This window comes from Macaca fascicularis, chromosome 12 (assembly GCF_037993035.2).
Source record: "Macaca fascicularis isolate 582-1 chromosome 12, T2T-MFA8v1.1".
In the NCBI taxonomy this organism is placed as follows: Eukaryota; Metazoa; Chordata; class Mammalia; order Primates; family Cercopithecidae; genus Macaca; species Macaca fascicularis.
Window position 1 is genome coordinate 26,391,044 of NC_088386.1, and position 25,895 is coordinate 26,416,938.

Below are 25,895 nucleotides of genomic sequence, written 5' to 3' on the forward strand. Positions count from 1 at the left end.
AGGCTTCTTGAGGGGAAAGCTGTAACTCTGTGAGATGATTTCACAGAACACAAAGAAGTTTCTCAGAAAGCTTCTTTCTCTTTGTTATGGGAGGATATTTACTTTGGCCCTATAGTATTCAAAGGGATGCGAAATATCTGTTCTCAGATTCCACAGAAATAAGGCTAGCAAAGAGACCCACGAAATACAGATGTAACTCTGTGAGTGGAAGTCACATATCACAGAGCAGTTTCTCAGAAAGCTTCTTTCCAGATTTCATCGGAGGATATTTCTTTTTTCACCATAGCCCTCTATGGGCTTCCAAATATCACTTTGCCAATTCCACAAGAACTGTCTTAGCGAAAGGCTTCTTGAGGGGAAAGCTGTAACTCTGTGAGATGATTTCACAGAACACAATGAAGTTTCTCAGAAAGCTTCTTTCTCTTTGTTATGGGAGGATATTTCCTTTGTCCCTATAGTCTTCAAACGGATCCGAAATATCTGTTCTCAGATTCACAGAAATAAGGCTAGCAAAGAGATCCACGAAATACAGAAAAACTCTGTGAGTGGAAGTCACATATCACAGAGCAGTTTCTCAGAATGCTTCTTTCCAGATTTCATCGGAGCATATTTCCTTTTTCACCATAGCCTTCTATGGGCTTCCAAATATCACTTTGCCAATTCCACAAGAACTGTCTTAGCGAAAGGCTTCTTGAGGGGAAAGCTGTAACTCTGTGAGATGATTTCACAGAACACAAAGAAGTTTCTCAGAAAGCTTCTTTCTCTTTGTTATCGGAGGATATTTCCTTTGTCCCTATAATCTTCAAACGGATCCGAAATATCTGTTCTCAGATTCCACAGAAATAAGGCTAGCAAAGAGATCCACGAAATACAGATGTAACTCTGTGAGTGGAAGTCACATATCACAGAGCAGTTTCTCAGAAAGCTTCTTTCCAGATTTCATCGGAGGATATTTACTTTTTCACCATAGCCTTCTATGGGCTTCCAAATATCACTTTGCCAATTCCACAAGAACTGTCTTAGCGAAAGGCTTCTTGAGGGGAAAGCTGTAACTCTGTGAGATGATTTCACAGAACACAAAGAAGTTTCTCAGAAAGCTTCTTTCTCTTTCTTATCGGAGGATATTTCCTTTGGCCCTATAGTCTTCAAAGGGATCGGAAATATCTGTTCTCAGATTCCACAGAAATAAGGCTAGCAAAGAGATCCACGAAATACAGATATAACTCTGTGAGTGGAAGTCACATATCACAGAGCAGTTTCTCAGAAAGCTTCTTTCCAGATTTCATCGGAGGATATTTCCTTTTTCACAACAGCCCTCTATGGGCTTCCAAATATCACTTTGCCAATTCCACAAGAACTGTCTTAGCGAAAGGCTTCTTGAGGGGAAAGCTGTAACTCTGGGAGATGATTTCACAGAACACAAAGAAGTTTCTCAGAGAGCTTCTTTCTCATTGTTATCGGAGGATATTTCCTTTGGCCCAATAGTCTTCCAAGGGATCCGAAATATCTGTTCTCAGATTCCACAGAAATAAGGCTAGCAAAGAGATCCACGAAATACAGATGTAACTCTGTGAGTGGAAGTGACATATCACAGAGCAGTTTCTCAGAAAGCTTCTTTCCAGATTTCATCGGAGGATATTTCCTTTTTCACCATAGCCCTCTAAGGGCTTCCAACTATCACTTTGCCAATTCCACAAGAACTCTCTTAGCGAAAGGCTTCTTGAGGGGAAAGCTGTAACTCTGTGAGATGATTTCACAGAACACAAAGAAGTTTCTCAGAAAGCTTCTTTCTCTTTGTTATCGGAGGATATTTCCTTTGGCCATATAGTCTTCAAAGGGATCCGAAATATCTGTTCTCAGATTCCACAGAAATAAGGCTAGTAAAGAGATCCACGAAATACAGATGTAACTCTGTGAGTGGAAGTCACATATCACAGAGCAGTTTCTCAGAAAACTTCTTTGCAGATTTCATCGGAGGATATTTCCTTTTTCAACATAGCCCTCTATGGGCTTCCAAATATCACTTGGCCAATTCCACAAGAACTGTCTTACCGAAAGGCTTCTTGAGGGGAAAGCTGTAACTCTGTGAGATGATTTCACAGAATACAAAGAAGTTTCTCAGAAAGCTTCTTTCTCTTTGTTATCGGAGGATATTTCCTTTGGCCCTATAGTCTTCAAAGGGATCCGAAATATCTGTTCTCAGATTCCACAGAAATAAGGCTAGCAAAGAGATCCACGAAATACACATGTAACTCTGTGAGTGGAAGTCACATATCACAGAGCAGTTTCTCAGAAAGCTTCTTTCCAGATTTCATCGGAGGATATTTCCTTTTTCACCATAGCCCTCTATGGGCTTCCAATTATCACTTTTCCAATTCCACAAGAACTGTCTTAGCGAAAGGCTTCTTGAGGGGAAAGCTGTAACTCTCTGTGATGATTTCACAGAACACAAAGAAGTTTCTCAGGAAGCTTCTTTCTCTTTGTTATGGGAGGATATTTCCTTTGGCCCTATCGTCTTCAATGGGATTCTAAATATCTGCTCTCAGATTCCACAGAAATAAGGCTAGCAAAGAGATCCACGAAATACAGATGTAACTCTGTGAGTGGAAGTCACATATCCCAGAGCAGTTTCTCAGAAAGCTTCTTTCCAGATTTCATCGGAGGATATTTCCTTTTTCACCATAGCCCTCTATGGGCTTCCAAATATCACTTTGCCAATTCCACAAGAACTGTCTTAGCGAAAGGCTTCTTGAGGGGAAAGCTGTAACTCTGTGAGATGATTTCACAGAACACAAAGAAGTTTCTCAGAAAGCTTCTTTCTCTTTGTTATGGGAGGATATTTCCTTTGTCCCTATAGTCTTCAAACGGATCCGAAATATCTGTTCTCAGATTCCACAGAAATAAGGCTAGCAAAGAGATCCACGAAATACAGATGTAAATCTGTGAGTGGAAGTCACATATCACAGAGCAGTTTCTCAGAAAGCTTCTTTCCAGATTTCATCGGAGGATATTTCCTTTTTCACCTTAGCCTTCTATGGGCTTCCAAATATCACTTTGCCAATTCTACAAGAACTGTCTTAGCGAAAGGCTTCTTGAGGGGAAAGCTGTAACTCTGTGAGATGATTTCACAGAACACTAAGAAGTTTCTCAGAAAGCTTCTTTCTCTTTGTTATCGGAGGATATTTCCTTTCCCTATAGTCTTCAAACGGATCCGAAATATCTGTTCTCAGATTCCACAGAAATAAGGCTAGCAAAGAGATCCACGAAATACATATGTAACTCTGTGAGTGGAAGTCACATATCCCAGAGCAGTTTCTCAGAAAGCTTCTTTCCAGATTTCATTGGAGGATATCTTCTTTTTCACCATAGCCCTCTATGGGCTTCCAAATATCACTTTGCCAATTCCACCAGAACTGTCTTAGCCAAAGGCTTCTTGAGGGGAAAGCTGTAACTCTGTGAGATGATTTCACAGAACACAAAGAAGTTTCTCAGAAAGCTTCTTTCTCTTTGTTTTCGGAGGATATTTCCTTTGGCCCTATAGTCTTCAAAGGGATCGGAAATATCTGTTCTCAGATTCCACAGAAATAAGGCTAGCAAAGAGATCCACGAAATACAGATGTAACTCTGTGAGTGGAAGTCACATATCACAGAGCAGTTTCTCAGAAAGCTTCTTTCCAGATTTCATCTGAGGATATTTCCTTTTTCACCATAGCCCTCTATGGGCTTCCAAATATCACTTGGCCAATTCCACAAGAACTGTCTTAGCGAAAGGCGTCTTGAGTGGAAAGCTGTAACTCTATGAGATGATTTCACAGAACACTAAGAAGTTTCTCAGAAAGCTTCTTTCTCTTTGTTATCGGAGGATATTTCCTTTGGCCCTATAGTCTTCAAACGGATCCGAAATATCTGTTCTCAGATTCCACAGAAATAAGGCTAGCAAAGAGATCCACGAAATACAGATGTAACTCTGTGAGTGGAAGTCACATATCACAGAGCAGTTTCTCAGAAAGCTTCTTTCCAGATTTCATCGGAGGATATTTCCTTTTTCACCATAGCCTTCTATGGGCTTCCAAATATCACTTTGCCAATTCCACAAGAACTGTCTTAGCGAAAGGCTTCTTGAGGGGAAAGCTGTAACTCTGTGAGATGATTTCACAGAACACAAAGAAGTTTCTCAGAAAGCTTCTTTCTCTTTGTTATCGGAGGATATTTCCTTTGGCCCTATAGTCTTCAAAGGAATCGGAAATATCTGTTCTCAGGTTCCACAAGAATAAGGCTAGCAAAGAGATCCACGAAATACAGATGTAACTCTGTGAGTGGAAGTCACATATCACAGAGCAGTTTCTCAGAAAGCTTCTGTCCAGATTTCATCGGAGGATATTTCCTTTTTCACCATAGCCCTCTATTGGCTTCCAAATATCACTTTGCCAATTCCACGAGAACTGTCTTAGCGAAAGGCTTCTTGAGGGGAAAGCTGTAACTCTGTGAGATGATTTTACAGAACACATAGAAGTTTCTCAGAAAGCTTCTTTCTCTTTGTTATGGGAGGATATTTCCTTTGGCGATATGGTCTTCAAAGGGATCCGAAATATCTGTTCTCAGATTCCTCAGAAATAAGGCTAGCAAAGAGACCCACGAAATACAGATGTAACTCTGTGAGTGGAAGTCACATATCACAGAGCAGTTTATCAGAAAGCTTCTTTCCAGATTTCATCGGAGGATATTTCTTTTTTCACCATAGCCCTCTATGGGCTTCCAAATATCACTTTGCCAATTCCACAAGAACTGTCTTAGCGAAAGGCTTCTTGAGGGGAAAGCTGTAACTCTGTGAGATGATTTCACAGAACACAAAGAAGGTTCTCAGAAAGCTTCTTTCTCTTTGTTATCGGATGATATTTCCTTTGGCCCTATAGTCTTCCAAGGGATCCGAAATATCTGTTCTCAGATTCCTCAGAAATAAGGCTAGCAAAGAGATCCACGAAATACAGATGTAACTCTGTGAGTGGAAGTCACATATCACAGAGCAGTTTCTCAGAAAGCTTCTGTCCAGATTTCATCGGAGGATATTTCCTTTTTCACCATAGCCCTCTATGGGCTTCCAAATATCACTTTGCCAATTCCACGAGAACTGTCTTAGCGAAAGGCTTCTTGAGGGGAAAACTGTAACTCTGTGAGATGATTTCACAGAACACAAAGAAGTTTCTCAGAGAGCTTCTTTCTCTTTGTTATGGGAGGATAATTCCTTTGTCCCTATAGTCTTCAAACGGATCCGAAATATCTGTTCTCAGATTCCACAGAAATAAGGCTAGCAAAGAGATCCACGAAATACAGATGTAACTCTGTGAGTAGAAGTCACATATCACAGAGCAGTTTCTCAGAAAGCTTCCTTCCAGATTTCATCGGAGGATATTTCCTTTTTCACCATAGCCATCTATGGGCTTCCAAATATCACTTTGCCAATTCCACAAGAACTGTCTTAGCGAAAGGCTTCTTGAGGGGAAAGCTGTAACTCTGTGAGATGATTTCACAGAACACAAAGAAGTTTCTCAGAGAGCTTCTTTCTCTTTGTTATGGGAGGATAATTCCTTTGTCCCTATAGTCTTCAAACGGATCCGAAATATCTGTTCTCAGATTCCACAGAAATAAGGCTAGCAAAGAGATCCACGAAATACAGATGTAACTCTCTGAGTGGAAGACACATATCACAGAACAGTTTCTCAGAAAGCTTCTTTCCAGATTTCATCGGAGGATATTTCCTTTTTCACCTTTGCCTTCTATGGGCTTCCAAATATCACTTTGCCAATTCCACAAGAACTGTCTTAGCGAAAGGCTTCTTGAGGGGAAAGCTGCAACTCTGTGAGATGATTTCACAGAACACTTAGAAGTTTCTCAGAAAGCTTCTTTCTCTTTGTTATCGGAGGATATTTCCTTTGTACCTATAGTCTTCAAACGGATCCGAAATATCTGTTCTCAGATTCCACAGAAATAAGGCTAGCAAAGAGATCCACGAAATACAGATGTAACTCTGTGAGTGGAAGTCACATATCACAGAGCATTTTCTCAGAAAGCTTCTTTCCAGATTTCATCGGAGGATATTTCCTTTTTCACCATAGCCCTCTATGGGCTTCCAAATATCACTTTGCCAATTCCACAAGAACTGTCTTAGAGAAAGGCTTCTTGAGGGGAAAGCTGTAACTCTGTGAGATGATTTCACAGAACACAAAGAAGTTTCTCAGAAAGCTTCTTTCTCTTTCTTATCGGAGGATATTTCCTTTGGCCCTATAGTCTTCAAAGGGATCCGAAATATCTGTTCTCAGATTCCACAGAAATAAGGCTAGCAAAGAGATCCACGAAATACAGATGTAACTCTGTGAGTGGAAGTCACATATCACAGAGCAGTTTCTCAGAAAGCTTCTTTTCAGATTTCATCGGAGGATATTTCCTTTTTCACCATAGCCCTCTATGGGCTTCCAAGTATCACTTTTCCAATTCCACAAGAACTGTCTTAGCGAAAGGCTTCTTGAGGGGAAAGCTGTAACTCTGTGAGATGATTTCACAGAACACAAAGAAGTTTCTCAGAAAGCTTCTTTCTCTTTGTTATGGGAGGATATTTCCTTTGGCCCAATAGTCTTCAAAGGGATCCGAAATATCTGTTCTCAGATTCCACAGAAATAAGGCTAGCAAAGAGACCCACGAAATACAGATGTAACTCTGTGACTGGAAGTCACATATCACAGAGCAGTTTCTCAGAAGGCTTCTTTCCAGATTTCATCGGAGGATATTTCCTTTTTCACCATAGCCCTCTATGGGGTTCCAAATATCACTTTGCCAATTCCACAAGAACTGTCTTAACGAAAGGCTTCTTGAGGGGAAAGCTGTAACTCTGTGAGATGATTTCACAGAACACAAAGAAGTTTCTCAGAAAGCTTCTTTCTCTTTGTTATGGGAGGATATTTCCTTTGTCCCTATGGTCTTCAAACGGATCCGAAATATCTGTTCTCAGATTCCACAGAAATAAGGCTAGCAAAGAGATCCACGAAATACAGATGTAACTCTGTGAGTGGAAGTCACATATCACAGAACAGTTTCTCAGAAAGCTTCTTTCCAGATTTCATCGGACGATATTTCCTTTTTCACTATAGCCCTCTATTGGCTTCCAAATATCACTTTGCCAATTCCACAAGAACTGTCTTAGCAAAAGGCTTCTTGAGGGGAAAGCTGTAACACTGTGAGATGATTTTACAGAACACAAAGAAGTTTCTCAGAAAGCTTCTTTCTCTTTGTTATGGGAGGATATTTCCTTTGGCCATATAGTCTTCAAAGGGATCCGAAATATCTGTTCTCAGATTCCTCAGAAATAAGGCTAGCAAAGAGACCCACGAAATACAGATGTAACTCTGTGAGTGGAAGTCACATATCACAGAGCAGTTTCTCAGAAAGCTTCTTTCCAGATTTCATCGGAGGATATTTCTTTTTTCACCATAGCCCTCTATGGGCTTCCAAATATCACTTTGCCAATTCCACAAGAACTGTCTTAGCGAAAGGCTTCTTGAGGGGAAAGCTGTAACTCTGTGAGATGATTTCACAGAACACAAAGAAGTTTCTCAGAAAGCTTCTTTCTCTTTGTTATCGGATGATATTTCCTTTGGCCCTATAGTCTTCCAAGGGATCCGAAATATCTGTTCTCAGATTCCTCAGAAATAAGGCTAGCAAAGAGATCCACGAAATACAGATGTAACTCTGTGAGTGGAAGTCACATATCACAGAGCAGTTTCTCAGAAAGCTTCTGTCCAGATTTCATCGGAGGATATTTCCTTTTTCACCATAGCCCTCTATGGGCTTCCAAATATCACTTTGCGAATTCCACGAGAACTGTCTTAGCGAAAGGCTTCTTGAGGGGAAAACTGTAACTCTGTGAGATGATTTCACAGAACACAAAGAAGTTTCTCAGAGAGCTTCTTTCTCTTTGTTATGGGAGGATAATTCCTTTGTCCCTATAGTCTTCAAACGGATCCGAAATATCTGTTCTCAGATTCCACAGAAATAAGGCTAGCAAAGAGATCCACGAAATACAGATGTAACTCTGTGAGTAGAAGTCACATATCACAGAGCAGTTTCTCAGAAAGCTTCTTTCCAGATTTCATCGGAGGATATTTCCTTTTTCACCATAGCCCTCTATGGGCTTCCAAATATCACTTTGCCAATTCCACGAGAACTGTCTTAGCGAAAGGCTTCTTGAGGGGAAAGCTGTAACTCTGTGAGATGATTTCACAGAACACAAAGAAGTTTCTCAGAGAGCTTCTTTCTCTTTGTTATGGGAGGATAATTCCTTTGTCCCTATAGTCTCCAAACGGATCCGAAATATCTGTTCTCAGATTCCACAGAAATAAGGCTAGCAAAGAGATCCACGAAATACAGATGTAACTCTGTGAGTGGAAGTCACATATCACAGAGCAGTTTCTCAGAAAGCTTCTTTCCAGATTTCATCGGAGGATATTTCCTTTTTCACCTTTGCCTTCTATGGGCTTCCAAATATCACTTTGCCAATTCCACAAGAACTGTCTTAGCGAAAGGCTTTTTGAGGGGAAAGCTGTAACTCTGTGAGATGATTTCACAGAACACTAAGAAGTTTCTCAGAAAGCTTCTTTCTCTTTGTTATCGGAGGATATTTCCTTTGTACCTATAGTCTTCAAACGGATCCGAAATATCTGTTCTCAGATTCCACAGAAATAAGGCTAGCAAAGAGATCCACGAAATACAGATGTAACTCTGTGAGTGGAAGTCACATATCACAGAGCAGTTTCTCAGAAAGCTTCTTTCCAGATTTCATCGGAGGATATATGCTTTTTCACCATAGCCTTCTATGGGCTTCCAAATATCACTTTGCCAATTCCACAAGAACTGTCTTAGCGAAAGGCTTCTTGAGGGGAAAGTTGTAACTCTGTGAGATGATTTCACAGAACACAAAGAAGTTTCTCAGAAAGCTTCTTTCTCTTTGTTATCGGAGGATATTTCCTTTGGCCCTATAGTCTTCAAAGGAATCGGAAATATCTGTTCTCAGGTTCCACAAGAATAAGGCTAGCAAAGAGATCCACGAAATACAGATGTAACTCTGTGAGTGGAAGTCACATATCACAGAGCAGTTTCTCAGAAAGCTTCTGTCCAGATTTCATCGGAGGATATTTCCTTTTTCACCATAGCCCTCTATTGGCTTCCAAATATCACTTTGCCAATTCCACGAGAACTGTCTTAGCGAAAGGCTTCTTGAGGGGAAAGGTGTAACTCTGTGAGATGATTTTACAGAACACATAGAAGTTTCTCAGAAAGCTTCTTTCTCTTTGTTATGGGAGGATATTTCCTTTGGCCATATAGTCTTCAAAGGGATCCGAAATATCTGTTCTCAGATTCCTCAGAAATAAGGCTAGCAAAGAGACCCACGAAATACAGATGTAACTCTGTGAGTGGAAGTCACATATCACAGAGCAGTTTATCAGAAAGCTTCTTTCCAGATTTCATCGGAGGATATTTCTTTTTTCACCATAGCCCTCTATGGGCTTCCAAATATCACTTTGCCAATTCCACAAGAACTGTCTTAGCGAAAGGCTTCTTGAGGGGAAAGCTGTAACTCTGTGAGATGATTTCACAGAACACAAAGAAGGTTCTCAGAAAGCTTCTTTCTCTTTGTTATCGGATGATATTTCCTTTGGCCCTATAGTCTTCCAAGGGATCCGAAATATCTGTTCTCAGATTCCTCAGAAATAAGGCTAGCAAAGAGATCCACGAAATACAGATGTAACTCTGTGAGTGGAAGTCACATATCACAGAGCAGTTTCTCAGAAAGCTTCTTTCCAGATTTCATCGGAGGATATTTCCTTTTTCACCTTTGCCTTCTATGGGCTTCCAAATATCACTTTGCCAATTCCACAAGAACTGTCTTAGCGAAAGGCTTTTTGAGGGGAAAGCTGTAACTCTGTGAGATGATTTCACAGAACACTAAGAAGTTTCTCAGAAAGCTTCTTTCTCTTTGTTATCGGAGGATATTTCCTTTGTACCTATAGTCTTCAAACGGATCCGAAATATCTGTTCTCAGATTCCACAGAAATAAGGCTAGCAAAGAGATCCACGAAATACAGATGTAACTCTGTGAGTGGAAGTCACATATCACAGAGCAGTTTCTCAGAAAGCTTCTTTCCAGATTTCATCGGAGGATATATGCTTTTTCACCATAGCCTTCTAAGGGCTTCCAAATATCACTTTGCCAATTCCACAAGAACTGTCTTAGCGAAAGGCTTCTTGAGGGGAAAGTTGTAACTCTGTGAGATGATTTCACAGAACACAAAGAAGTTTCTCAGAAAGCTTCTTTCTCTTTGTTATCGGAGGATATTTCCTTTGGCCCTATAGTCTTCAAAGGAATCGGAAATATCTGTTCTCAGGTTCCACAAGAATAAGGCTAGCAAAGAGATCCACGAAATACAGATGTAACTCTGTGAGTGGAAGTCACATATCACAGAGCAGTTTCTCAGAAAGCTTCTGTCCAGATTTCATCGGAGGATATTTCCTTTTTCACCATAGCCCTCTATTGGCTTCCAAATATCACTTTGCCAATTCCACGAGAACTGTCTTAGCGAAAGGCTTCTTGAGGGGAAAGGTGTAACTCTGTGAGATGATTTTACAGAACACATAGAAGTTTCTCAGAAAACTTCTTTCTCATTGTTATGGGAGGATATTTCCTTTGGCCATATAGTCTTCAAAGGGATCCGAAATATCTGTTCTCAGATTCCTCAGAAATAAGGCTAGCAAAGAGACCCACGAAATACAGATGTAACTCTGTGAGTGGAAGTCACATATCACAGAGCAGTTTATCAGAAAGCTTCTTTCCAGATTTCATCGGAGGATATTTCTTTTTTCACCATAGCCCTCTATGGGCTTCCAAATATCACTTTGCCAATTCCACAAGAACTGTCTTAGCGAAAGGCTTCTTGAGGGGAAAGCTGTAACTCTGTGAGATGATTTCACAGAACACAAAGAAGGTTCTCAGAAAGCTTCTTTCTCTTTGTTATCGGATGATATTTCCTTTGGCCCTATAGTCTTCCAAGGGATCCGAAATATCTGTTCTCAGATTCCTCAGAAATAAGGCTAGCAAAGAGATCCACGAAATACAGATGTAACTCTGTGAGTGGAAGTCACATATCACAGAGCAGTTTCTCAGAAAGCTTCTGTCCAGATTTCATCGGAGGATATTTCCTTTTTCACCATAGCCCTCTATGGGCTTCCAAATATCACTTTGCCAATTCCACGAGAACTGTCTTAGCGAAAGGCTTCTTGAGGGGAAAACTGTAACTCTGTGAGATGATTTCACAGAACACAAAGAAGTTTCTCAGAGAGCTTCTTTCTCTTTGTTATGGGAGGATAATTCCTTTGTCCCTATAGTCTTCAAACGGATCCGAAATATCTGTTCTCAGATTCCACAGAAATAAGGCTAGCAAAGAGATCCACGAAATACAGATGTAACTCTGTGAGTAGAAGTCACATATCACAGAGCAGATTCTCAGAAAGCTTCTTTCCAGATTTCATCGGAGGATATTTCCTTTTTCACCATAGCCATCTATGGGCTTCCAAATATCACTTTGCCAATTCCACAAGAACTGTCTTAGCGAAAGGCTTCTTGAGGGGAAAGCTGTAACTCTGTGAGATGATTTCACAGAACACAAAGAAGTTTCTCAGAGAGCTTCTTTCTCTTTGTTATGGGAGGATAATTCCTTTGTCCCTATAGTCTTCAAACGGATCCGAAATATCTGTTCTCAGATTCCACAGAAATAAGGCTAGCAAAGAGATACACGAAATACAGATGTAACTCTCTGAGTGGAAGACACATATCACAGAGCAGTTTCTCAGAAAGCTTCTTTCCAGATTTCATCGGAGGATATTTCCTTTTTCACCTTTGCCTTCTATGGGCTTCCAAATATCACTTTGCCAATTCCACAAGAACTGTCTTAGCGAAAGGCTTCTTGAGGGGAAAGCTGTAACTCTGTGAGATGATTTCACAGAACACTAAGAAGTTCTCAGAAAGCTTCTTTCTCTTTGTTATCGGAGGATATTTCCTTTTTACCTATAGTCTTCAAACGGATCCGAAATATCTGTTCTCAGATTCCACAGAAATAAGGCTAGCAAAGAGACCCACGAAATACAGATGTAACTCTGTGAGTGGAAGTCACATATCACAGAGCAGTTTCTCAGAAAGCTTCTTTCCAGATTTCATCGGAGGATATATCCTTTTTCACCATAGCCTTCTATGGGCTTCCAAATATCACTTTGCCAATTCCACAAGAACTGTCTTAGCGAAAGGCTTCTTGAGGGGAAAGCTGTAACTCTGTGAGATGATTTCACAGAACACAAAGAAGTTTCTCAGAAAGCTTCTTTCTCTTTGTTATCGGAGGATATTTCCTTTGGCCCTATAGTCTTCAAAGGAATCGGAAATATCTGTTCTCAGGTTCCACAAGAATAAGGCTAGCAAAGAGATCCACGAAATACAGATGTAACTCTGTGAGTGGAAGTCACATATCACAGAGCAGTTTCTCAGAAAGCTTCTGTCCAGATTTCATCGGAGGATATTTCCTTTTTCACCATAGCCCTCTATTGGCTTCCAAATATCACTTTGCCAATTCCACGAGAACTGTCTTAGCGAAAGGCTTCTTGAGGGGAAAGGTGTAACTCTGTGAGATGATTTTACAGAACACATAGAAGTTTCTCAGAAAGCTTCTTTCTCTTTGTTATGGGAGGATATTTCCTTTGGCCATATAGTCTTCAAAGGGATCCGAAATATCTGTTCTCAGATTCCTCAGAAATAAGGCTAGCAAAGAGACCCACGAAATACAGATGTAACTCTGTGAGTGGAAGTCACATATCACAGAGCAGTTTATCAGAAAGCTTCTTTCCAGATTTCATCGGAGGATATTTCTTTTTTCACCATAGCCCTCTATGGGCTTCCAAATATCACTTTGCCAATTCCACAAGAACTGTCTTAGCGAAAGGCTTCTTGAGGGGAAAGCTGTAACTCTGTGAGATGATTTCACAGAACACAAAGAAGGTTCTCAGAAAGCTTCTTTCTCTTTGTTATCGGATGATATTTCCTTTGGCCCTATAGTCTTCCAAGGGATCCGAAATATCTGTTCTCAGATTCCTCAGAAATAAGGCTAGCAAAGAGATCCACGAAATACAGATGTAACTCTGTGAGTGGAAGTCACATATCACAGAGCAGTTTCTCAGAAAGCTTCTTTCCAGATTTCATCGGAGGATATTTCCTTTTTCACCTTTGCCTTCTATGGGCTTCCAAATATCACTTTGCCAATTCCACAAGAACTGTCTTAGCGAAAGGCTTTTTGAGGGGAAAGCTGTAACTCTGTGAGATGATTTCACAGAACACTAAGAAGTTTCTCAGAAAGCTTCTTTCTCTTTGTTATCGGAGGATATTTCCTTTGTACCTATAGTCTTCAAACGGATCCGAAATATCTGTTCTCAGATTCCACAGAAATAAGGCTAGCAAAGAGATCCACGAAATACAGATGTAACTCTGTGAGTGGAAGTCACATATCACAGAGCAGTTTCTCAGAAAGCTTCTTTCCAGATTTCATCGGAGGATATATGCTTTTTCACCATAGCCTTCTATGGGCTTCCAAATATCACTTTGCCAATTCCACAAGAACTGTCTTAGCGAAAGGCTTCTTGAGGGGAAAGTTGTAACTCTGTGAGATGATTTCACAGAACACAAAGAAGTTTCTCAGAAAGCTTCTTTCTCTTTGTTATCGGAGGATATTTCCTTTGGCCCTATAGTCTTCAAAGGAATCGGAAATATCTGTTCTCAGGTTCCACAAGAATAAGGCTAGCAAAGAGATCCACGAAATACAGATGTAACTCTGTGAGTGGAAGTCACATATCACAGAGCAGTTTCTCAGAAAGCTTCTGTCCAGATTTCATCGGAGGATATTTCCTTTTTCACCATAGCCCTCTATTGGCTTCCAAATATCACTTTGCCAATTCCACGAGAACTGTCTTAGCGAAAGGCTTCTTGAGGGGAAAGGTGTAACTCTGTGAGATGATTTTACAGAACACATAGAAGTTTCTCAGAAAGCTTCTTTCTCTTTGTTATGGGAGGATATTTCCTTTGGCCATATAGTCTTCAAAGGGATCCGAAATATCTGTTCTCAGATTCCTCAGAAATAAGGCTAGCAAAGAGACCCACGAAATACAGATGTAACTCTGTGAGTGGAAGTCACATATCACAGAGCAGTTTATCAGAAAGCTTCTTTCCAGATTTCATCGGAGGATATTTCTTTTTTCACCATAGCCCTCTATGGGCTTCCAAATATCACTTTGCCAATTCCACAAGAACTGTCTTAGCGAAAGGCTTCTTGAGGGGAAAGCTGTAACTCTGTGAGATGATTTCACAGAACACAAAGAAGGTTCTCAGAAAGCTTCTTTCTCTTTGTTATCGGATGATATTTCCTTTGGCCCTATAGTCTTCCAAGGGATCCGAAATATCTGTTCTCAGATTCCTCAGAAATAAGGCTAGCAAAGAGATCCACGAAATACAGATGTAACTCTGTGAGTGGAAGTCACATATCACAGAGCAGTTTCTCAGAAAGCTTCTGTCCAGATTTCATCGGAGGATATTTCCTTTTTCACCATAGCCCTCTATGGGCTTCCAAATATCACTTTGCCAATTCCACGAGAACTGTCTTAGCGAAAGGCTTCTTGAGGGGAAAACTGTAACTCTGTGAGATGATTTCACAGAACACAAAGAAGTTTCTCAGAGAGCTTCTTTCTCTTTGTTATGGGAGGATAATTCCTTTGTCCCTATAGTCTTCAAACGGATCCGAAATATCTGTTCTCAGATTCCACAGAAATAAGGCTAGCAAAGAGATCCACGAAATACAGATGTAACTCTGTGAGTAGAAGTCACATATCACAGAGCAGATTCTCAGAAAGCTTCTTTCCAGATTTCATCGGAGGATATTTCCTTTTTCACCATAGCCATCTATGGGCTTCCAAATATCACTTTGCCAATTCCACAAGAACTGTCTTAGCGAAAGGCTTCTTGAGGGGAAAGCTGTAACTCTGTGAGATGATTTCACAGAACACAAAGAAGTTTCTCAGAGAGCTTCTTTCTCTTTGTTATGGGAGGATAATTCCTTTGTCCCTATAGTCTTCAAACGGATCCGAAATATCTGTTCTCAGATTCCACAGAAATAAGGCTAGCAAAGAGATACACGAAATACAGATGTAACTCTCTGAGTGGAAGACACATATCACAGAGCAGTTTCTCAGAAAGCTTCTTTCCAGATTTCATCGGAGGATATTTCCTTTTTCACCTTTGCCTTCTATGGGCTTCCAAATATCACTTTGCCAATTCCACAAGAACTGTCTTAGCGAAAGGCTTCTTGAGGGGAAAGCTGTAACTCTGTGAGATGATTTCACAGAACACTAAGAAGTTTCTCAGAAAGCTTCTTTCTCTTTGTTATCGGAGGATATTTCCTTTTTACCTATAGTCTTCAAACGGATCCGAAATATCTGTTCTCAGATTCCACAGAAATAAGGCTAGCAAAGAGATCCACGAAATACTGATGTAACTCTGTGAGTGGAAGTCACATATCACAGAGCAGTTTCTCAGAAAGCTTCTGTCCAGATTTCATCGGAGGATATTTCCTTTTTCACCATAGCCCTCTATTGGCTTCCAAATATCACTTTGCCAATTCCACGAGAACTGTCTTAGCGAAAGGCTTCTTGAGGGGAAAGCTGTAACTCTGTGAGATGATTTTACAGAACACATAGAAGTTTCTCAGAAAGCTTCTTTCTCTTTGTTATGGGAGGATATTTCCTTTGGCCATATAGTCTTCAAAGGGATCCGAAATATCTGTTCTCAGATTCCTCAGAAATAAGGCTAGCAAAGAGACCCACGAAATACAGATGTAACTCTGTGAGTGGAAGTCACATATCACAGAGCAGTTTATCAGAAAGCTTCTTTCCAGATTTCATCGGAGGATATTTCTTTTTTCACCATAGCCCTCTATGGGCTTCCAAATATCACTTTGCCAATTCCACAAGAACTGTCTTAGCGAAAGGCTTCTTGAGGGGAAAGCTGTAACTCTGTGAGACGATTTCACAGAACACAAAGAAGGTTCTCAGAAAGCTTCTTTCTCTTTGTTATCGGATGATATTTCCTTTGGCCCTATAGTCTTCCAAGGGATCCGAAATATCTGTTCTCAGATTCCTCAGAAATAAGGCTAGCAAAGAGATCCACGAAATACAGATGTAACTCTGTGAGTGGAAGTCACATATCACAGAGCAGTTTCTCAGAAAGCTTCTGTCCAGATTTCATCGGAGGATATTTCCTTTTTCACCATAGCCCTCTATGGGCTTCCAAATATCACTTTGCCAATTCCACGAGAACTGTCTTAGCGAAAGGCTTCTTGAGGGGAAAACTGTAACTCTGTGAGATGATTTCACAGAACACAAAGAAGTTTCTCAGAGAGCTTCTTTCTCTTTGTTATGGGAGGATAATTCCTTTGTCCCTATAGTCTTCAAACGGATCCGAAATATCTGTTCTCAGATTCCACAGAAATAAGGCTAGCAAAGAGATCCACGAAATACAGATGTAACTCTGTGAGTAGAAGTCACATATCACAGAGCAGTTTCTCAGAAAGCTTCTTTCCAGATTTCATCGGAGGATATTTCCTTTTTCACCATAGCCATCTATGGGCTTCCAAATATCACTTTGCCAATTCCACAAGAACTGTCTTAGCGAAAGGCTTCTTGAGGGGAAAGCTGTAACTCTGTGAGATGATTTCACAGAACACAAAGAAGTTTCTCAGAGAGCTTCTTTCTCTTTGTTATGGGAGGATAATTCCTTCGTCCCTATAGTCTTCAAACGGATCCGAAATATCTGTTCTCAGATTCCACAGAAATAAGGCTAGCAAAGAGATCCACGAAATACAGATGTAACTCTCTGAGTGGAAGACACATATCACAGAGCAGTTTCTCAGAAAGCTTCTTTCCAGATTTCATCGGAGGATATTTCCTTTTTCACCTTTGCCTTCTATGGGCTTCCAAATATCACTTTGCCAATTCCACAAGAACTGTCTTAGCGAAAGGCTTCTTGAGGGGAAAGCTGTAACTCTGTGAGATGATTTCACAGAACACTAAGAAGTTTCTCAGAAAGCTTCTTTCTCTTTGTTATCGGAGGATATTTCCTTTGTACCTATAGTCTTCAAACGGATCCGAAATATCTGTTCTCAGATTCCACAGAAATAAGGCTAGCAAAGAGATCCACGAAATACAGATGTAACTCTGTGAGTGGAAGTCACATATCACAGAGCAGTTTCTCAGAAAGCTTCTTTCCAGATTTCATCGGAGGATATATCCTTTTTCACCATAGTCTTCTATGGGCTTCCAAATATCACTTTGCCAATTCCACAAGAACTGTCTTAGCGAAAGGCTTCTTGAGGGGAAAGCTGTAACTCTGTGAGATGATTTCACAGAACACAAAGAAGTTTCTCAGAAAGCTTCTTTCTCTTTGTTATCGGAGGATATTTCCTTTGGCCCTATAGTCTTCAAAGGAATCGGAAATATCTGTTCTCAGGTTCCACAAGAATAAGGCTAGCAAAGAGACCCACGAAATACAGATGTAACTCTGTGAGTGGAAGTCACATATCACAGAGCAGTTTCTCAGAAAGCTTCTTTCCAGATTTCATCGGAGGATATTTCCTTTTTCACCATAGCCCTCTATGGGCTTCCAAATATCACTTTGCCAATTCCACAAGAACTGTCTTAGAGAAAGGCTTCTTGAGGGGAAAGCTGTAACTCTGTGAGATGATTTCACAGAACACAAAGAAGTTTCTCAGAAAGCTTCTTTCTCTTTCTTATCGGAGGATATTTCCTTTGGCCCTATAGTCTTCAAAGGGATCCGAAATATCTGTTCTCAGATTCCACAGAAATAAGGCTAGCAAAGAGATCCACGAAATACAGATGTAACTCTGTGAGTGGAAGTCACATATCACAGAGCAGTTTCTCAGAAAGCTTCTTTCCAGATTTCATCGGAGGATATTTCCTTTTTCACCATAGCCCTCTATTGGCTTCCAAATATCACTTTGCCAATTCCACAAGAACTGTCTTAGCAAAACGCTTCTTGAGGGGAAAGCTGTAACTCTGTGAGATGATTTCACAGAACACAAAGAAGTTTCTCAGAAAGCTTCTTTCTCTTTGTTATGGGAGGATATTTCCTTTGGCCCTATAGTATTCAATGGGATCCGAAATATCTGTTCTCGGATTCCACAGAAATAAGGCTAGCAAAGAGACCCACGAAATACAGATGTAACTCTGTGAGTGGAAGTCACATATCACAGAGCAGTTTCTCTGAAAGCTTCTTTCCAGATTTCATCGGAGGATATTTCTTTTTTCACCATAGCCCTCTATGGGCTTCCAAATATCACTTTGCCAATTCCACAAGAACTGTCTTAGCGAAAGGCTTCTTGCGGGGAAAGCTGTAACTCTGTGAGATGATTTCACAGAACACAATGAAGTTTCTCAGAAAGCTTCTTTCTCTTTGTTATCGGAGGATATTTCCTTTGGCCCTATAGTCTTCAAATGGATCCGAAATATCTGTTCTCAGATTCCTCAGAAATAAGGCTAGCAAAGAGATCCACGAAATACAGATGTAACTCTGTGAGTGGAAGTCACATATCACAGAGCAGTTTCTCAGAAAGCTTCGTTCCAGATTTCATCGGAGGATATTTCCTTTTTCACCATAGCCCTCTATGGGCTTCCAAATATCACTTTTCCAATTCCAGAAGAACTGTCTTAGCGAAAGGCTTCTTGAGGCGAAAACTGTAACTCTGTGAGATGATTTCACAGAACACAAAGAAGTTTCTCAGAGAGCTTCTTTCTCTTTGTTATGGGAGGATAATTCCTTTGTCCCTATAGTCTTCAAACGGATCCGAAATATCTGTTCTCAGATTCCACAGAAATAAGGCTAGCAAAGAGATCCACGAAATACAGATGTAACTCTGTGAGTGGAAGTCACATATCACAGAGCAGTTTCTCAGAAAGCTTCTTTCCAGATTTCATCGGAGGATATTTCCTTTTTCACCATAGCCCTCTATGGGCTTCCAAATATCACTTTGCCAATTCCACAAGAACTGTCTTAGCGAAAGGCTTCTTGAGGGGAAAGCTGTAACTCTGTGAGATGATTTCACAGAACACAAAGAAGTTTCTCAGAGAGCTTCTTTCTCTTTGTTATGGGAGGATAATTCCTTTGTACCTATAGTCTTCAAACGGATCCGAAATATCTGTTCTCAGATTCCACAGAAATAAGGCTAGCATAGAGATCCACGAAATACAGATGTAACTCTGTGAGTGGAAGTCACATATCACAGAGCAGTTTCGCAGAAAGCTTCTTTCCAGATTTCATCGGAGGATATTTCCTTTTTCACCTTTGCCTTCTATGGGCTTCCAAATATCACTTTGCCAATTCCACAAGAACTGTCTTAGCGAAAGGCTTCTTGAGGGGAAAGCTGTAACTCTGTGAGATGATTTCAAAGAACACTAAGAAGTTTCTCAGAAAGCTTCTTTCTCTTTGTTATCGGAGGATATTTCCTTTGTACCTATAGTCTTCAAACGGATCCGAAATATCTGTTCTCAGATTCCACAGAAATAAGGCTAGCAAAGAGATCCACGAAATACAGATGTAACTCTGTGAGTGGAAGTCACATATCACAGAGCAGTTTCTCAGAAAGCTTCTTTCCAGATTTCATCGGAGGATATATCCTTTTTCACCATAGCCTTCTATGGGCTTCCAAATATCACTTTGCCAATTCCACAAGAACTGTCTTAGCGAAAGGCTTCTTGAGGGGAAAGCTGTAACTCTGTGAGATGATTTCACAGAACACAAAGAAGTTTCTCAGAAAGCTTCTTTCTCTTTGTTATCGGAGGATATTTCCTTTGGCCCTATAGTCTTCAAAGGAATCGGAAATATCTGTTCTCAGGTTCCACAAGAATAAGGCTAGCAAAGAGATCCACGAAATACAGATGTAACTCTGTGAGTGGAAGTCACATATCACAGAGCAGTTTCTCAGAAAGCTTCTTTCCAGATTTCATCGGAGGATATTTCCTTTTTCACCATAGCCCTCTATGGGCTTCCAAATATCACTTTGCCAATTCCACAAGAACTGTCTTAGAGAAAGGCTTCTTGAGGGGAAAGCTGTAACTCTGTGAGATGATTTCACAGAACACAGAGAAGTTTCTCAGAAAGCTTCTTTCTCTTTCTTATCGGAGGATATTTCCTTTGGCCCTATAGTCTTCAAAGGGATCCGAAATATCTGTTCTCAGATTCCACAGAAATAAGGCTAGCAAAGAGATCCACGAAATACAGATGTAACTCTGTGAGTGGAAGTCACATATCACAGAGCAGTTTATCAGAAAGCTTCTTTCCAGATTTCATCGGAGGATATTTCCTTTTTCACCATAGCCCTCTATTGGCTTCCAAATATCACTTTGCCAATTCCACAAGAACTGTCTTAGCAAAACGCTTCTTGAGGGGAAAGCTGTAACTCTGTGAGATGATTTCACAGAACACAAAGAAGTTTCTCAGAAAGCTTCTTTCTCTTTGTTATGGGAGGATATTTCCTTTGGCCCTATAGTATTCAAAGGGATCCGAAATATCTGTTCTCAGATTCCACAGAAATAAGGCTAGCAAAGAGATCCACGAAATACAGATGTAACTCTGTGAGTGGAAGTCACATATCACAGAGCAGTTTCTCAGAAAGCTTCTTTCCAGATTTCATCGGAGGATATTTCCTTTTTCACCATAGCCCTCTATTGGCTTCCAAATATCACTTTGCCAATTCCACAAGAACTGTCTTAGCAAAAGGCTTCTTGAGGGGAAAGCTGTAACTCTGTGAGATGATTTCACAGAACACAAAGAAGTTTCTCAGAAAGCTTCTTTCTCTTTGTTATGGGAGGATATTTCCTTTGGCCCTATAGTCTTCAAAGGGATCCGAAATATCTGTTCTCAGATTCCACAGAAATAAGGCTAGCATAGAGACCCACGAAATACAGATGTAACTCTGTGAGTGGAAGTCACATATCACAGAGCAGTTTATCAGAAAGCTTCTTTCCAGATTTCATCGGAGGATATTTCCTTTTTCACCATAGCCCTCTATGGGCTTCCAAATATCACTTTGCCAATTCCACAAGAACTGTCTTAGCGAAAGGCTTCTTGAGGGGAAAACTGTAACTCTGTGAGATGATTTCACAGAACACAAAGAAGTTTCTCAGAGAGCTTCTTTCTCTTTGTTATGGGAGGATAATTCCTTTGTCCCTTTAGTCTTCAAACGGATCCGAAATATCTGTTCTCAGATTCCACAGAAATAAGGCTAGCAAAGAGATCCACGAAATACAGATGTAACTCTGTGAGTGGAAGTCACATATCACAGAGCAGTTTCTCAGAAAGCTTCTTTCCAGATTTCATCGGAGGATATTTCCTTTTTCACCATTGCTTCTATGGGCTTCCAAATATCACTTTGCCAATTCCACAAGAACTGTCTTAGCGAAAGGCTTCTTGAGGGGAAAGCTGTAACTCTGTGAGATGATTTCACAGAACACTAAGAAGTTTCTCAGAAAGCTTCTTTCTCTTTGTTATCGGAGGATATTTCCTTTGTACCTATAGTCTTCAAACGGATCCGAAATATCTGTTCTCAGATTCCACAGAAATAAGGCTAGCAAAGAGATCCACGAAATACAGATGTAACTCTGTGAGTGGAACTCACATATCAAAGAGCAGTTTCTCAGAAAGCTTCTTTCCAGATTTCATCGGAGGATATTTCCTTTTTCACCATAGCCTTCTATGGGCTTCCAAATATCACTTTGCCAATTCCACAAGAACTGTCTTAGCGAAAGGCTTCTTGAGGGAAAAGCTGTAACTCTGTGAGATGATTTCACAGAACACAAAGAAGTTTCTCAGAAAGCTTCTTTCTCTTTGTTATCGGAGGATATTTCCTTTGGCCCTATAGTCTTCAAAGGAATCGGAAATATCTGTTCTCAGGTTCCACAAGAATAAGGCTAGCAAAGAGATCCACGAAATACAGATGTAACTCTGTGAGTGGAAGTCACATATCACAGAGCAGTTTCTCAGAAAGCTTCTTTCCAGATTTCATCGGAGGATATTTCCTTTTTCACCATAGCCCTCTATTGGCTTCCAAATATCACTTTGCCAATTCCACAAGAACTGTCTTAGCAAAAGGCTTCTTGAGGGGAAAGCTGTAACTCTGTGAGATGATTTCACAGAACACAAAGAAGTTTCTCAGAAAGCTTCTTTCTCTTTGTTATGGGAGGATATTTCCTTTGGCCCTATAGTATTCAAAGGGATCCGAAATATCTGTTCTCAGATTCCACAGAAATAAGGCTAGCATAGAGACCCACGAAATACAGATGTAACTCTGTGAGTGGAAGTCACATATCACAGAGCAGTTTCTCAGAAAGCTTCTGTCCAGATTTCATCGGAGGATATTTCCTTTTTCACCATAGCCCTCTATGGGCTTCCAAATATCACTTTGCCAATTCCACAAGAACTGTCTTAGCGAAAGGCTTCTTGAGGGGAAAACTGTAACTCTGTGAGATGATTTCACAGAACACAAAGAAGTTTCTCAGAGAGCTTCTTTCTCTTTGTTATGGGAGGATAATTCCTTTGTCCCTTTAGTCTTCAAACGGATCCGAAATATCTGTTCTCAGATTCCACAGAAATAAGGCTAGCAAAGAGATCCACGAAATACAGATGTAACTCTGTGAGTGGAAGTCACATATCACAGAGCAGTTTCTCAGAAAGCTTCTTTCCAGATTTCATCGGAGGATATTTCCTTTTTCACCATAGCCGTCTATGGGCTTCCAAATATCACTTTGCCAATTCCACAAGAACTGTCTTAGCGAAAGGCTTCTTGAGGGGAAAGCTGTAACTCTGTGAGATGATTTCACAGAACACAAAGAAGTTTCTCAGAGAGCTTCTTTCTCTTTGTTATGGGAGGATAATTCCTTTGTCCCTATAGTCTTCAAACGGATCCGAAATATCTGTTCTCAGGTTCCACAAGAATAAGGCTAGCAAAGAGATCCACGAAATACAGATGTAACTCTGTGAGTGGAAGTCACATATCACAGAGCAGTTTCTCAGAAACCTTCTTTCCAGATTTCATCGGAGGATATTTCCTTTTTCACCATAGCCCTCTATGGGCTTCCAAATATCACTTTGCCAATTCCACAAGAACTGTCTTAGCGAAAGGCTTCTTGAGGGGAAAGCTGTAACTCTGTGAGATGATTTCACAGAACACTAAGAAGTTTCTCAGAAAGCTTCTTTCTCTTTGTTATCGGAGGATGTTTCCTTTGTACCTATAGTCTTCAAACGGATCCGAAATATCTGTTCTCAGATTCCACAGAAATAAGGCTAGCAAAGAGATCCACGAAATACAGATGTAACTCTGTGAGTGGAAGTCACATATCACAGAGCAGTTTCTCAGAAAGCTTCTTTCCAGATTTCATCGGAGGATATTTCCTTTTTCACCATAGCCTTCTATGGGCTTCGAAATATCACTTTGCCAATTCCACAAGAACTGTCTTAGCGAAAGGCTTCTTGAGGGGAAAGCTGTAACTCTGTGAGATGATTTCACAGAACACAAAGAAGTTTCTCAGAAAGCTTCTTTCTCTTTGTTATCGGAGGATATTTCCTTTGGCCCTATAGTCTTCAAAGGAATCGGAAATATCTGTTCTCAGGTTCCACAAGAATAAGGCTAGCAAAGAGATCCACGAAATACAGATGTAACTCTGTGAGTGGAAGTCACATATCACAGAGCAGTTTCTCTGAAAGCTTCATTCCAGATTTCATCGGAGGATATTTCCTTTTTCACCATAGCCCTCTATGGGCTTCCAAATATCACTTTGCCAATTCCACAAGAACTGTCTTAGCGAAAGGCTTCTTGAGGGGAAAACTGTAACTCTGTGAGATGATTTCACAGAACACAAAGAAGTTTCTCAGAGAGCTTCTTTCTCTTTGTTATGGGAGGATAATTCCTTTGTCCCTATAGTCTTCAAACGGATCCGAAATATCTGTTCTCAGATTCCACAGAAATAAGGCTAGCAAAGAGATCCACGAAATACAGATGTATCTCTTTGAGTGGAAGTTTCATATCACAGAGTAGTTTCTCAGAAAGCTTCTTTCCAGATTTCATCGGAGGATATTTCCTTTTTCACCATTGCCTTCTATGGGCTTCCAAATATCACTTTGCCAATTCCACAAGAACTGTCTTAGCGAAAGGCTTCTTGAGGGGAAAGCTGTAACTCTGTGAGATGATTTCACAGAACACAAAGAAGTTTCTCAGAAAGCTTCTTTCTCTTTGTTATCGGAGGATATTTCCTTTGGCCCTATAGTCTTCAAAGGAATCGGAAATATCTGTTCTCAGGTTCCACAAGAATAAGGCTAGCAAAGAGATCCACGAAATACAGATGTAACTCTGTGAGTGGAAGTCACATATCACAGAGCAGTTTCTCAGAAAGCTTCTTTCCAGATTTCATCGGAGGATATTTCCTATTTCACCATAGCCCTCTATGGGCTTCCAAATATCACTTTGCCAATTCCACAAGAACTGTCTTAGCGAAAGGATTCTTGAGGGGAAAGCTGTAACTCTGTGAGATGATTTCACAGAACACAAAGAAGTTTCTCAGAAAGCTTCTTTCTCTTTCTTATCGGAGGTTATTTCCTTTGGCCCTATAGTCTTCAAAGGGATCCGAAATATCTGTTCTCAGATTCCACAGAAATAAGTCTAGCAATGAGATCCACGAAATACAGATGTAACTCTGTGAGTGGAAGTCACATATCACAGAGCAGTTTCTCAGAAAGCTTCTTTCCAGATTTCATCGGAGGATATTTCCTTTTTCACCATAGCCTTCTATTGGCTTCCAAATATCACTTTGCCAATTCCACAAGAACTGTCTTAGCAAAAGGCTTCTTGAGTGGAAAGCTGTAACTCTGTGAGATGATTTCACAGAACACAAAGAAGTTTCTCAGAAAGCTTCTTTCTCTTTGTTATGGGAGGATATTTCCTTTGGCCCTATAGTATTCAAAGGGATCCGAAATATCTGTTCTCAGATTCCACAGAAATAAGGCTAGCAAAGAGACCCACGAAATACAGATGTAACTCTGTGAGTGGAAGTCACATATCACAGAGCAGTTTCTCAGAAAGCTTCTTTCCAGATTTCATCGGAGGATATTTCTTTTTTCACCATAGCCCTCTAAGGGCTTCCAAATATCACTTTGCCAATTCCACAAGAACTGTCTTAGCGAAAGTCTTCTTGAGGGGAAAGCTGTAACTCTGTGAGATGATTTCACAGAACACAATGAAGTTTCTCAGAAAGCTTCTTTCTCTTTGTTATCGGAGGATATTTCCTTTGGCCCTATAGTCTTCGAATGGATCCGAAATATCTGTTCTCAGATTCCTCAGAAAAAAGGCTAGCAAAGAGATCCACGAAATGCAGATGTAACTCTGTGAGTGGAAGTCACATATCACAGAGCAGTTTCTCAGAAAGCTTCTTTCCAGATTTCATCGGAGGATATTTCCTTTTTCACCATAGCCCTCTATGGGCTTCCAAATATCACTTTGCAAATTCCACAAGAACTGTCTTAGAGAAAGGCTTCTTGAGGGGAAAGCTGTAACTCTGTGAGATGATTTCACAGAACACAAAGAAGTTTCTCAGAAAGCTTCTTTCTCTTTGTTATGGGAGGATATTTCCTTTGGCCCTATAGTCTTCAAAGGGATCCGAAATATCTGTTCTCAGATTCCACAGAAATAAGGCTAGCATAGAGA